Here is a 16,265-nt window from a genome sequence, read left to right on the forward strand (position 1 = left end):
TGCTTGTAGAGTAGTGATATCACAATATCAGAATTATAAGTTACAAAATATTTCTAATTAGTATTTATATAATTTTAGCACATGTTTATCATAGAATCATAGATATGTAGGGCTAGAAGGACCTTGAGAGATCATCTAGTCCAGTGCCCTGTGCTGAGGTGGGACCAAGTAAACCTAGACCATACCTGACAGGTGTTTGTCCAACCTGTTCTTAAAAACCTCCAATGATGGGGATTCCACAGTGTCCCTTGGAAACATATTTTAGCGCTCAACTATCTTATAGTCAGAAAGGGTTTTTTTTCTAATATTTAAAACCAGTAGTTCTCAACCAGGGGTACACATAAGCCTGGGAGTACACAGAGGTCTTCCAAGGGGTACAACAACTCATCTAGATATTTACCTAGTTTTACAACAGGCTACATAAAGAGCATTAGTGATGTCAGTACAAACTAAAATTTCATACAGACAATTACTTGTTTGTACCGCTCTATATACTATACACTGAAATGTAAGTACAATATTTATATTCCAATTGATTTATTTTATAATTATGTGGTAAAAATGAGAAAGAAAGAAATGTTTCAACTAGTTTTGTACCTACTGTATAGCAATTTTATATAGACCACATTTGCCTAGTTTGCTTACAAGAATGTATTTGAGTTCTTTCAGCACTCTTGGATGACTGCCATCTGGCCCCGGTGACTTATTATTGTTTAATTTATCAATTTGTTTCAAAACCTCCTCTATTGACACCTGAATCTGGGACAGTTCCTCAAATTTGTTACCTAAAAAGAATGGCTCAGATGTGTGAATCTCCCTCATGTCCTCTGCAGTAAAGACTGATGCAAAGAAATTCATTTAACTTCGCTGCAATGGCCTTGTCATCCTTAAGTGCTCCTTCAGCACCTTGATCATCCAGTGGCCCCACTTATTGTTTGGCAACCTTCCTGCTTCTGATGTACTTGAAATATTTTTGCTCTGCATATATGCATCTTTTTGCTAGTTCCTCCTCAAATTCTTTTTTGGCCTTCCAAATTGTACCTTTACATGTGACTTGCCAGAGTTTATGCTCCTTTCTATTTTCTTCAATAGGATTTGACTTTCAGTTTTTAAAACAAGTCTTTTTGCTTCTAACTGCCTCTTTTACTCTGTTGGTTAGCCCTGCTGGTGGGGTTTTTTGGACCTCTTACTGTGTTTTGTTTTTTTATTTTGGGGTATACATTAAAATTTGAGTGTCTAGTATGATGTTTTATGTTTCCATGCAGCTTGCAGGCATTTGACTCTTATGACTGTTCCTTTTAATTTCCATTTAACTAGCCTTCTCATTTTTGTGCAGTTCCCCTTCTTGAAGTTAAATATTACTGTGGTGGGTTTTTTTGGTATTTTTGCCCCCAGATGGATGTTAAATTTAATTACATTATGGTTGCTATTACCGAGTGGTTCAGCTATATTTACCTCTTGGACCAGCTCCTGTGCTCCACTTAGAACTAAATCAAGAATTGCCTCTCCCTTTGTGGGTTCTAGGACTAGCTGTCCCAAGAAGCAGTCATTAATGGTGTCTAGAAATTGTATCTGCTCCCATTCTGAGGTGACATGTACCCAGTCAATATGGGGATAGTTGAAATCCCCCATTATATTATTGAGTTTTCTATTTTTCTGTCCTTTCTTATCTCCTGGAGCATTTCATGCTGGTCAGGTGGTTGGTAATATATTCCTACTGCTACAATCTTATTATTCAAGCATTTCTACCCATAGAGATTCTATGGTACAGTTTGATTTTTTTAACTTTTTTTTTTTACTATATTTGACTCTATGCTTTCTTTCACATATAGTGACACTTCCTGTCCCTCCCCCCCAGCTCCCAGCACGACCTACTCTGTCATTCCAATATATTTTGTACCCTGTATTACCATGTCCCACTAATTATCATAGTTCCACCAAATTTCTGTGATGGCTATTATATCAATATCTTCATTTAATATCAGGCACTCAAGTTTACCCATCCTATTATTTAGACTTCTAGTATTTGTATACAAACACTTATAAAATTTGTCACTATTTAGTTGCCTGCCTTCAAGTGATGTAATTGAATGGAATTTTCTTTATTTGTCTGTTTCTCTTCAGTTCCCCCTGTACTTTATCAACTTCTATCCTCTCTTCTTTTCTAGGATATAGAAAATCCCTATTAAGTAATCCTCCCCATCTTAAGGATCCACAGACATTGCTTTTGCTTCTTTGTGCCATTCTTTGCTTAAGATTCAGAAAGACATGTGAGAATCAACTAATAAACATTGAACCTTACTGAGTACTATATAATCATTCTTTGGTGGAAGTTGCAGGTGATTTGCCGTTCTTAGAATGTGATTGAAATTCAACCATTCACAAAGCCCAAGAGCTTTTCTTTCTGAGGCTGGAGAAAGAAGTCAGGGAAGTTGTTTCAAATTACATTTTTAATAGTAATTGTTGCTTACCTGGCTAGTCCTAGCATAGTTTGCTGATATCCCATTGGTCTTTGTATGTATTTATTTATTCAAAAGACATCTATGGATGAAGCACAAGTAGCTGTGAAAGGCCATAAGAACATTTCCTATATATTTAAGTAATCTTACCACTTTTTCTTGTATAGGCCTTCATCAAGCTGGCTTTAATAAGGCCAAACCCAGTACTGATTGACAGAAGCTGGACAGGCAAAAAATGAAAAATCTGGTTCAGAGGGGAAACAGAGTAGAGGCCTCCCCTTGACTACTATTGAACTAGTCCCATTGAGGTCAACATTTGGGCACTTTCAAATATTCAAGCAATTTGCATGTATTACATTTGCTCCAAATATGTTGTGACCTGAAATAAATTCCACATTTTAAGCTTGTATGTCTTATAGTCTTTAATAGTAAGATGCATAAGGTTACATCACCTTGACCCCTTGTAAACTGAAATCCACCTGTGGAGCATATGTGGCAAATTAGTAGTGCTTAGCACTATGGCTTGTCACTTATTTGTATTTTTGAAGGGTGTCCACTAATGCAATGTATCTGTGTTTCCATTATTCACCTCCTCTTTTTTAACAGTTACTATAAACAGTTTAAAAATAATTTGCTGCTGAAAACAGGAATATCATACATTTCTTTCTTTTAAAAAGATAGTTACAGAATGAGCAGTTTTGCTAGACTAATTTTCATAAAGTCACCTTTTTTTAAGGCCATAAGGGATCAGTATATCACCTACTCTGACTTCCTGTGTAACACAGGCCAAAGAATTTCACCCTATACTGAGCCCAGTAACTAGTGCTTGACTGAGGCATACCTACCAGAAAGGCATCCAGTCTTGATCTGTAGATATCAAGAGGTTGTGAATCCACTACTTCCCTTCACAGCACAATGTACCAGTTTTCACTCTTTTCATGGTGGACAGAGGTCAACATTACTAAAACACCACACAAATTATTGATACAATCAGCTTCTGCAGGAATGGAGGCCAGATCCTCAACTGTTGTAAATAAGCACAGCCCCATGGATTTAACATCACCTGAGAATCTGGCCTAGAATATCATTAGTCACAAAGAATATCACTAGTCACGAATAAGTTGTGTAGGGAAGATTTTACCATGCTGGCTTACATAATACTTGATTTATATTTATATTTAATTTAAAAGATAACATGTGCTGTCCTGAAAGGGTGTCATTTTAAAAAATACGATTTTGCAGATGTGTAGACAATGTGTAAAATAATTGCATATTGTATATTATAAAATGTTACTAATCAAAATCTTATAAGCCTTATGAAGTCTTCTCTCCCCCTTTGAAATACTTGGAATACTAAACAAAATAATAAAACCCACCCTCTTAAAACAGAAATTTAACAAGCTGAGGGGGTCTCATTGGGCAAAACATGCTGGTGGGAAGGATGGATGAGGTACAGACATCAAAAAAATAGTCCTGTTAAAAATGAAAGTGACCTTTTGGGAGAAAAAGAAACCTTTCTACCTGGCCTCTTTTTTGAAAGAAGCAGGGAGCAGGGAGATAAGATAAGGACCAAAAGAAAGTGTCTTAAATGTCAATACACCAGAGACTGGATCCCATTCTAATCAATGATGTAAACATTGGGACCCTACAAAGGGTGAAGTTTAGTTCCATCTACTGAGTGCTTGTCTGGAAATATAGAAGTGAAGAAATCTTCTACTTATTGTCAAAAGGTTTTATCACAATTTCTGTGGGCTTGAAGACTCATACTGCCTGAGACACATTTGAGCATTTCCAGTCAGTCTTCCCTCTTTGTATAATTTAAGCCTGGATACTGCACATGCTAAATTTTGTTCACATGAGTAGTTTAACTGGAAGTGACGACCCATTGATGCTATTTATGCTAACAAAGTTAAGCTGTGCTCAAGTCCTTGTAGGATTGCAGCCTTGCTTTGTTTCCACATATATTTGAAGCATTATATTCACCTGTGCAACCGTTACTCATGCTGGTGGGTGCTTCGTCGGGCTGAAAGTGCTGGTGGGAAGGATGAATGAGATACATACATTCTGGTGAGTTCTTCCTTATGTGAGTGGTCATGTAACACTGACAGACCTTGGTTGTCATCGGGTGGGATCGAACCCGGACCTCTGGAGCTTAGTGTATGAACCTCTGCTGCATGAGCTAAAAGCTAACTGGTGTTAGCTAAGGTTGTAGAGCAGACTCATTTAATGCTCTCTCTCTCTAAGTGGTCTCGGTGCCACTGGATGGGACAGAACATCACACCAAGAAAATGTATGGGTTACAGTTACATTGACTTCAATGGAACTAATCAGCTAAGTAAGGGTCACATGGCCATTCCCTTAATATTTAGACTCAAATGCCACACTCTAGTCTTAGCATACCTAATAACCATGTATTCACAGCCTCCATAGAGTGAGAATATGAAGAGGAGTTTCCACTGCAGAGAAAGCAAAAATTAAGTTTTTAGTTGGTCATCACCAGATCCACAATCTTCCTTCAACCTTACCTGATACCTTTGGATCTTACTAACATCCAAAATAACTTGCAATGGTAGATAGTCACAATACAGGGACATGGTCAAGTGATTTGATTCATGTACTTTCCCTGCTTGAAATTTAGAGTTTCATTGGGTTCAGATGCACCAAGAAAAGACCATAGATTGTGGATGTCTGAAAACAATTATTTAACAGGAAAACTACAAGTAACTATTTTCCTTCTTTTTTTACTTTACTTGAAAATAATTTAATATACTTCTGTTAATTCTGATTTTTTTGTCCCATGAGATAACAACTTTATCTACGTCTCTATTTCACTTTCTTTTCTTTCACCCACAAAAAGGCTACAGTTAACACATATTCACTTGCTTAGACTGTTAATAATCAGATTGTTTAAAAGAACCCCTTGATAGATGTCCGTGTAATTAAAAATGTATCCCTTGGTGATGTTGTGCTCTAGTTCAGTAATTAACTTATTCCTAAAAAGATTGTCACCTATCATGTTCTAAGTTAAAGTATAAGTTGTGGTTAGTTATAAATGTAATTGAAGTGGTGATTTTTTTTTACTTAATGATTGTTAATCACAGTCCTGATCTCTAATGTGGAAATCATGTTCCTGGGACTACTCACATGAGTAAGAATGGAGGGAGTAATCAGGTGGAAGTTATACTCCAATAGAACTAGTGGAACTTTGAGACAGTTGGACTATTCTGCAATCTGGTTCTTGTAATATTAAATAAAAATAACTCATCCATATGTTTAATAAGAATGTCAATAAACTTTATGTATTTAAACCCTTCCCCATAACATATAGAGTGAAATCCTAGCCCTACTGAAATCAACGGGAGTCAATATTATGTGTCTAAGATACTGTGGAGAAAGTGGGAGTCTATTATTTTTATATCAGGTTAACCTCAATTTGCTTATTTGCTATAATCCTGTCTGACTCGAAGGAGTTAAATCAAAGGAGGCTGTTAAAGGAAAAGCAAACAGGAAATACAACAGTGATAGAGATAAGGTACAGTTCAGGAGATAGCAAGGGTCCTTGAGGACATAGATTCATAGATATTTAGGTCAGAAGGGACCATTATGATCATCTAGTCTGACCTCCTGCACAATGCAGGCCACAGAATTTCACCCACCACTCCTAAAAAAGACCTCACACCTATATCTGTGCTATTGAAGTCCTCAAATTGTAGTTTGAAGACCTCAAGGAGCAGAGAATCCTCCAGCAAGTGACCCGTGCCCCATGCTACAGAGGAAGGCGAAAAACCTCCAGGGCCTTCCAATCTGCCCTGGAGGAAAATTCCTTCCCGACCCCAAATATGGCGATCAGCTAAACCCTGAGCATATGGGCAAGATTCATCAGCCAGATACTACAGAAAATTCTTTCCCGGGTAACTTGGATCTTACCCCATCTAAAAACCCATCACAGGCCATTGGGCCTATTTACCATGAATATTTAATTACCAAAACCATGTTATCCCATCATACCATCTCCTCCATAAACTTATCGAGTTTAATCTTAAAGCAAGATAGATCTTTTGCCCCCACTACTTCCCTCGGAAGGCTATTCCAAAACTTCACTCCTCTGATGGTTAGAAACCTTCGTCTAATTTCTAATCTAAATTTCCTAGTGGCCAGTTTATATCCATTTGTTCTTGTGTCCACATTGGTATTGAGTTTAAATAATTCCTCTCCCTCTCTGGTATTTATCCCTCTGATATATTTATAGAGAGCAATCATATCTCCCCTCAACCTTCTTTTAGTTAGGCTAAACAAGCCAAGCTCCCTGAGTCTCCTTTCATAAGACAAGTTTTCCATTCCTCGGATCATCCTAGTAGCCCTTCTCTGTACCTGTTCCAGTTTGAATTCATCCTTCTTAAACATGGGAGACCAGAACTGCACACAGTATTCCAGGTGAGGTCTCACCAGTGCCTTATATAACGGTACTAAAACCTCCTTATCCCTACTGGAAATACCTCTCCTGATGCATCCCAAGACGACATTAGCTTTTTTCACAGCCATATCACATTGGCAGCTCATAGTCAACCTATGATCAACCAATACTCCAAGGTCCTTTTCCTCCTCCGTTACTTCTAGTTGATGCGTCCCTAGCTTATAACTAAAATTCTTGTTATTAATCCCTAAATGCATGACCTTACACTTCTCACTATTAAATTTCATCCTATTCCTATTACTCCAGTTTACAAGGTCATCCAGATCCTCCTGTAGGGTATCCCTGTCCTTCTCTAAATTAGCAATACCTCCCAGCTTTGTATCATCTGCAAACTTTATTAGCACACTCCCACTTTTTGTGCCCAGGTCAGTAATAAAAAGATTAAATAAGATTGGTCCCAAAACTGATCCTTGAGGAACTCCACTGGTAACCTCCCTCCAACTTGACAGTTCACCTTTCAGTAGGACCCGTTGTAGTCTCCCCTTTAACCAATTCCCTATCCACCTTTCAATTTTCCTATTGATGCCCATCTTATCCAATTTAACTAATAATTCCCCATGTGGCACAGTATCAAACGCCTTACTAAAATCTAAATAAATTAGATCCACTGCGTTTCCTTTATCTAAAAAATCTGTTACTCTCTCAAAGAAGGAAATCAGGTTGGTTTGGCACGATCTACCTTTTGTAAAACCATGTTGTATTTTGTCCCATTTACCATTGACTTCAATGTCCTTAACTACCTTCTCCTTCAAAATTTTTTCCAAGACCTTGCATACTACAGATGTCAAACTAACAGGCCTATAATTACTTGGATCACTTTTTTTCCTTTTCTTAAAAATAGGAACTATGTTAGCAATTCTCCAATCATATGGTACAACCCCTGAATTTACAGATTCATTAAAAATTCTTGCTAATGGGCTTGCAATTTCTTGTGCCAATTCTTTTAATATTCTTGGATGAAGATTATCTGGGCCCCCCGATTTAGCCCCATTAAGCTGTTTGAGTTTCGCTTCTACCTCAGATATGGTGATGTCTACCTCCATATCCTCATTCCCATTTATCATGCTACCATTATCCCTAAGATCCTCTTTAGTCTTATTAAAGACTGAGGCAAAGTATTTGTTTAGATATTGGGCCATGCCTAGATTATCCTTGACCTCCACTCCATCCTCAGTTTTTAGCGGTCCCACTTCTTCTTTCTTTGTTTTTTTCCTATTTATATGACTATAGAACCTTTTACTATTGGTTTTAATTCCCTTTGCAAGGTCCAACTCTACTTGACTTTTAGCCTGTCTCACTTTATCCCTACATATTCTGACCTCAATAAGGTAGCTTTCCTTACTGATCCCTCCCTTCTTCCACTCCCTATATGCTTTCTGCTTTTTCTTAATTACCTCTCTAAGATGCTTGCTCATCCAGCTTGGTCTACAACTCCTGCCTATGAATTTTTTCCCCTTTCTTGGGATGCAGGCTTCCGATAGCTTCTGCAGCTTTAATTTAAAATAATCCCAGGCCTCCTCTACCTTTAAACCCATAAATTCTTCAGTCCAATCCACTTCCCTAACTAATTTCCTTAATTTTTGAAAGTCAGCCCTTTTGAAATCAAAAACCCTAGTTGCAGATTTATTTTTGTTAATCCTTCCATTCAGTTTGAACTGAATTAGCTCATGATCACTTGAGCCAAGATTATCCCCTACAACCATTTCCTCTATGAGATCCTCATTACTCGCCAAGACCAGATCTAAAATGGCATCCCCTCTAGTCGGTTCAGCAACTACTTGTTGAAGGAATCCATCAGCTATCGCATCTAGGAAAATCTGAGCCCTATTATTATTACTAGCACTCATCCTCCAGTCTATATCTGGGAAGTTAAAGTCTCCCATGATCACACAGTTTCCATTAGTATTTACTTTATTAAAAACATTAAAAAGGGCTCTATCCATATCCAAATTAGATCCCGGTGGTCTATAGCACACCCCAAGCACTATCCTAGGGGAGGCTCTAATAGTTTTCTTCCCCAATTTAATTATTGCCCAGACAGACTCAGTCATATCCATTTCATCGCTTCTTATTTCTTTACATTCTATCTCATCATTGATATACAGTGCTACTCCACCACCTTTACCTTTATTTCGGTCTTTCCTAAACAGCACATACCCTTCAATACCTGTAGCCCAGTCATGACTACTATTCCACCAGGTCTCTGTTATACCTATAATATCTGGTTTCACTTCCTGCACCAGTAACTCTAGTTCCTCCATTTTGTTACCTAGGCTCCTTGCATTAGTGTACAAACATCTTAATTTTTGCTGTTTGGCCTCACTCACATTCTGTACCCTATTAGGCACGGTTATTTTACTACCAGTATAACCTATTAGACTTGTATCTACACTGCCCTTCCTCCTACCTACAGCTGTATCCACTCTTACTTCATTTTCTTTCCACTCTATGCTAAATTCTGGCGTGGAGATTACCTGGACATCTCCCAACCATCTCCCCCAAATTCCTAGTTTAAAGCTCTCTTAATCAGTTGTGCCAGCCTCCATCCTAGAAGTCTATTTCCTTCCCTACTCAGATGAAGTCCATCCCGAGAGAACTGTCCTCTATCCATGAATGCCTCCCAATGGCCATACATCCCAAAGCCCTCCTTATAGCACCACTGCCTAAGCCATCTGTTGATAGTCATAATCTTGTCACACCTTTGTTGCCCTTCTCTAGGAACAGGCAAAATCCCACTAAAGATCACCTGAGCCTCAATTTCCTTAAGCGTCCTCCCCAGCCTAACATAGTCTCCCTTAATACTTTCCAGTGAGAATCTAGCCGTATCATTTGTTCCCACATGAAGGATAATTAGGGGATTCTTTCCCGCTCCCTTTAGAATCCTTTTTAACCTCAGGTCTACATCCCGTATCTTAGCACCTGGAAGACAGCACACCCTCCTATTTTCTGGATCAGCTCTGGTTACAGGCCTATCTATTCTTCTCAATAAAGAGTCCCCAATCACATAGACCTGCCTTTTCCTAGTGACGGTGCTATTCTCCAGTCTATCCCCTGTTCCCTCTGGCTGCAAGTTTTTTCCATTCCCATTCTCCCTTGTAATCCTTTTTAACCCATCCTGTATCCTCCTGGGGCTCATATTTGGTGTAATCTCCATTAACTCTTCCCCTTTTCCTATAGGACTAACCGCTCTTCTCTTCTTCCTTGCCCTGTCACCTTCAGTGACTACCTGCTGAGCCCCTTCTTCATTTTCCAACTCTGCAAACCTATTCTGAAGCTCTATTTCTCCTTCACTAGCCCGTCTTTTCCTCTGCCTAGTTCTTTTAGTCACATGCTTCCACTGACCACTTTCCTCACCCAGTCTCCCCTCAAAATTCCCTAGTCCTGCTTCCATCTGCAAGTCTGAGCTTTTCCCTTCAGATACCTCATGTCTTTGCTCCATAATCTGCTCAAACCCCTTCCTAAACTCTACCAGACTTTCCACCTGCATCTCCAAACCTCTGATCTTTTCCTCCATCAGCTCTATCAGACGGCATTTCATGCAGACAAAACTCTTACCAGGTGCCCCCTCCAGGATCATGTACATACCACAGCTTCCACATCCAGTCATCTTCATTGTGTCATCTGCTACATGGGTCACTCCCACTGCCACCTCTGAATCTGTCATAGCCTTCCCACCTAAATCCTGTTAATCTGGGAAACACAAACCACACCAAAACACCACCACCCACAGCAAAACCAAACCCCACACAAGCACCACAAGACAAACTCCGCTTTCAAACTCCCACTCAAACTCCCCTGTTTACAGCTCTGTTTGCTAGCTCCTGTGCCGCTGCAGCTGTCCGTGCTGCTGCCTGACTGGCTGCTACCTTTATAGGACCCCTAGTCAGTGAAGCCCCGCCCCCTAATCAGGGCTCAGCTTCTCTTCCAGCACAAAGCCCCTACAAGCCTCTACACATACAAATACTACCAATACAAAGCCAAACAAACACAAATACCTTCTCCTCCAACAGAACTCCCACTCAAACTCCCCTGTTTACAGCTCTGTTTGCTAGCTCCTGTGCTGCTGCAGCTGTCTGTGCTGCTGCCTGACTGGCTGCTACCTTTATAGGACCCCTAGTCAGTGAAGCCCCGCCCCCTAATCAGGGCTCAGCTTCTCTTCCAGCACAAAGCCCCTACAAGCCTCTACACATACAAATACTACCAATACAAAGCCAAACAAACACAAATACCTTCTCCTCCAACAGAACTCCCACTCAAACTCCCCTGTTTACAGCTCTGTTTGCTAGCTCCTGTGCTGCTGCAGCTGTCTGTGCTGCTGCCTGACTGGCTGCTACCTTTATAGGACCCCTAGTCAGTGAAGCCCCGCCCCCTAATCAGGGCTCAGCTTCTCTTCCAGCACAAAGCCCCTACAAGCCTCTACACATACAAATACTACCAATACAAAGCCAAACAAACACAAATACCTTCTCCTCCAACAGAACTCCCACTCAAACTCCCCTGTTTACAGCTCTGTTTGCTAGCTCCTGTGCTGCTGCAGCTGTCTGTGCTGCTGCCTGACTGGCTGCTACCTTTATAGGACCCCTAGTCAGTGAAGCCCCGCCCCCTAATCAGGGCTCAGCTTCTCTTCCAGCACAAAGCCCCTACAAGCCTCTACACATACAAATACTACCAATACAAAGCCAAACAAACACAAATACCTTCTCCTCCAACAGAACTCCCACTCAAACTCCCCTGTTTACAGCTCTGTTTGCTAGCTCCTGTGCTGCTGCAGCTGTCTGTAGGGAAGCTATTAATTGGGAAATAACCCCTGCCTGGCTACAACTATGTTGGCAAGGTTTAATTCTTCCCAGACTTGAACCTGGGATCAAAGCAGATACTAAAACCTTAACGATGATGGCCCAAGGAAGAAGGGAGGTTGAATGTGAGCAGTAGTCCAGAGCGAAGATGTTGACAGGACATATAATAGGAGGAAGAGAATACAGCAGGACTGTCTGCGTCTCAGAGACTAGAGATGTAAGTGGGCTGCATGGAATTTACCAAAGCTTGCAAGAAAATATACAAACAGGCCTTTACTGTTTTTCTCCTTGACTTGGATTGTGATGTACCCTTTGGGAGAATGAATTAATAAACAATGCTTTATTTTGGGTCACATGAATTAGCTGCTGTCACCTGTGCAAAACACAACTGGGGCCCTATCATGTTGCCATGATTGGGAAATAGAGGCGCAGACACCCAGAGCTGCAATTCCAGAGTGGTTGAAAATGTGGTTTCTCCCTTGAGATTGATGGAGGAAGCTAGGATTGTCATCTAAGGAAGGGCGGGGGGACTCAAAAGAGACACAAAGGGGTCTAAACCACAGCTCGCCCTATGACCAAGACATCCATTCAAACAAATAGAATATTAACGCTGGCAATACTTGGCAAATTGGGAAACACACACTTGCAGGACAGAAATGGCCAGATTTTCAATTGTGCCAAAGTTCATGCACCCTTGAATTCTGATACATGTACACATCCTCTGAATTGAAAAAGCTTATTTGTATGTGTGTATGATAATTAGGCCATGTGCTCATTGGAATTTGCATGCCATAAGACATTTGAAAAATCAGACCTAATGTACTGTCTATAGTGTTTTCACGAAAGTATGACTTATATTGTCTTTCTATGGGTTGTTAATGACCCACCCCATTTATCTCATGATTCTTCCCCTTCTCATTTCATTCTACTTGAAGGGCAGTCACTCTGTTCTTATGGAACGTTTCAAGCAAGCTCCAACACTTTCTTTTGTAGTGGCCCATTTATGCAAGGTGCTGAGTGATTCCTGAAAGGTAATGAGCACTCTCAACTCCTATTGATTTCAGTCCTCCTCAATCCGAGCTGAAGGTGCTGAGCAACTCATAGGAATAGAACCTTACAGAAAGGGACTGTGTGACAGGGGACTGCCTCACTCCCATCTCTTCTCTCGCCACAAACTGCATGGAGACCTTTTTTTTTTTTTTGCCAAACACCTTGTGCAATTTATTTACTGTGTCTCCGCCCCACACACAACCTTTACAAATGTGTGCAGCTCTCTACAGCATACACTCCTTAGCTCACTCAGCCAAGATATCTTCCCTCTGAGAGAGCTCTCCAGGCTCTGACTCTCAATAGCTTACAAATCTCTCTCCTTCCCCTGAGCACTTCCTTCCTTTGCCTTTCTACTTTCTGGGCTAATGGGTTAATTAGCCTTGTAGCTGTCTTCCACCCATCCCCAATCTACCAATTAGGCACAGCTCTGCCCCTCAAATTTACTCTGGGTGATTTAATTGGTAATCCAGTGATCAGAGTGCTGGTACAACTACTGTTTTCAAGCACTCTGTCACAGATTGCATGGCTTGCTCCTTCCTCCCCTTTGGCAAATCTCATTACTAGCTTCAACCTGAGACATCACTTCTATGAAATTGACAGTGTTATCACACAGTAGAAGTATGACTGACATACTAATAAACCTAGATTTTCACTACTCTGACATCTTATTGGTCAAAGGAAGCACAACAGATATAATCATTGGTGAAGTATGCCACTGTTAAATGTTCTGTCTCTTTAAGTAGTAAACCCATTAACCCCATACAAATAATGTTTATTGTAATAAATAACAAACTCTACTTTGTTTAGTAGAAATATTTCATATATGAAGAGCTTGTCACCTCAATTTAATTATTAGTTAACCCCCCCCCATGCCTATGTGCTTTTAATTCTTTTCATATTAGCAGTATTTTTCTGCAGTTAGGAAGCCAACAGATTCCAAAGTGATAAAGAGGTTCTAAAGACGAAACCTTGCATTTTCAAGGGCGGGAAGAGACTATTTTAGAAGCAAATCTAAACATTTGGGATATTTAGAAGCACCATCAAAAGAAGCACAGAAGAATATGCCTAGTGGGCTTTGAATGTGTTGTCATAGAAGAAAAAGTTCAGAGCTATTGGTCCTGAACATTCTTATTGTTTGTTTCTTATTTAGGATTTTGTATGCCTCATAGATCAATTATGTTGCCTGGGATCAAAGCCAACAGTTTCCAGAAGAGGAGATATATATATATATTGATATGGATGAGTAATGAGAACCCTCATTTGTTTGCCTTTGAGGAGCCCTGTTACACCGATCAGAAGTAATTGTCCTAACTCACTGCTTATATAGATGGAATATTGTCTCCAGACTCCTAAATGACTTTTAGTACTGTAGGTGGATTATTATAGCTATGAGTGGGTTTTTCATTTTGAAACCCATACAGTACATGCAACACATTAGTCTTCCTCTCAGTGCAATGAAAAACCTTAATTATGACCTCCTTCACAAACACATAGTATGCCACACACACAACCTTTTTTGCATACTTCAATATTTACTAGTGTTCCTGAGGTTAAGCAACCATAAGGTTGAAGTTTGGGTTATACAGTGAGGGAGATTAGGGTATTGTATGTAGTGTTTCTCCCTATGAGTAAGAGGCAGAAGGGAGTTTCTTATAGAAGTGTGTCACTGTGTGTAGAAACATGCTGTGTAGGTGTTTGATATGGCTAAAAAGTGTCCCAAAACTGGGCTTTTCCTTGATTTTAAGGCTTTGCATTGGGTAGATGGTACAGTAAAAGCTTAACTAGGGAAATACCTAATCTAGCTACTCTGTTTTCCAAGTTCTTTAAACCTGTGGTTTAGTAAAAACTAAATTGGTTTTATTTAAGTAAAATATAGTGTAAAAAACCCCTCAATCGTTCTAATAAATTAGCACTGACATATAATGGTGTTAGAAGTCTCTCCATGCATGTTGCTTTCAAATGAAGTACTGTGAACACTAATTACTAAGAATGTAATAATCACATTAAGGAATCACTATACCATAGCATGGACCTTTTTTATTTGAATGCCTGGTTAACTGCAGATACAATAAAATATTCTGCATCTGACTGTTAAATATTCTTACTTTTCACAGTAATCATTCAAAAGCATACATCAGAACTATCTATTAGTGCTGGAATCTAGTCACTATTTGTAGCAGAATGAATACAAATCAATAGTTTTGTTGTATGCTTTGACTAACCAAGATTGATTAGAACATGGTGACAATCTGTCTAGGCAACACAAACGGAAAGCTTGTCTTTAATTGGTGACAGGATATATTTCAGAGTCTTTTCCTTTGCAGGGTCAATCAAGTACATTCCCTGATTGAGTTTAGTTATGTCATGCATGCTTCTGATGTATCATTTTAACCTGACATTGTTTTCCTAGTTATTTATATTTTTGCACCACAAGTAGTATTCACAAAACCCATGAATACATTTTACCATACTCATGTAATGTATTAATTATGTACTAAATGTGTATGTAGGTATATATTTCTAAAGAATATGCACACACATACTCTTTTGAAATAAAAATATGTACTCTCCTCAACTTTAGCCAACTGATCATACCAAAACTGAATTGGTCCATGGGGCATGCACAAATTCAGAGACTATCTCCAGAAACCTTGGAATTAAAACTGTGTGACGTTAAGTTAGCTACAGTAAAATCAGCACCAATGTAAGTTCTTTTAACACAGTGTATCCAATGACCCATGCAAATACTTTCAAGAACCTTTCTTTAGATGAGAGAGACTACATTATTCAGATTAGCTCCATAGTCCTCAGTTCTTCTCCCCTTTTTGAGTTGTGTAATTGCATTTAGGTATCACCAAGTCAGGACTAAATTGACGCTTGTGGACCTTGTTAGACTTGCACTGTTATTCCAAAAATAAAGAAAAAAAACCTCTTTCTAGGAATCTTCTGAGTCAGCAAAACTTTAGTTTCTCTGCATGGAATACACTATAAATCACTTTAGAAAAAAATGGCTAAGATTAACTGCAGCAATTCTGAAGTGTGTAGTGAATGTAAAATTGAAATAGATGACTTTGGGGACATAGCACAGAAATATTTAAAAAAACAGAAATTCTGGGTTCATGTATCATCTGATTTGCAGGAACAATTAGAAGTCTCTGACCCCATGCAACCAAGAGGTTTACCAGTTTTTCAGCAAGTGATCATGCAGGCTGTCATTTTATGCCTCCTTAGAGGCTCTAATTCAGCAATGTACTTAAGCACTTGCTTAACCTACATGAGTAATCTCAGTTACTTCAAAACCCAAGGTCTTCTGAGAAAATGTTATCTTCTAATGTATGAACAAAAACCTGAACTTTCATTCCCTAAACAGATGTCCACTTTCTTCACTCCTAACTGGAGTCAGTGGAGTTTGTGTTTCTTTAACAGACAAAAAGTCGGACAAGGATCAAATGAAGTAAAATGTTATTGGATTTTGTAGCTCTGTGA

This window comes from Lepidochelys kempii, chromosome 3 (assembly GCF_965140265.1).
Source record: "Lepidochelys kempii isolate rLepKem1 chromosome 3, rLepKem1.hap2, whole genome shotgun sequence".
Taxonomy (NCBI): domain Eukaryota; kingdom Metazoa; phylum Chordata; order Testudines; family Cheloniidae; genus Lepidochelys; species Lepidochelys kempii.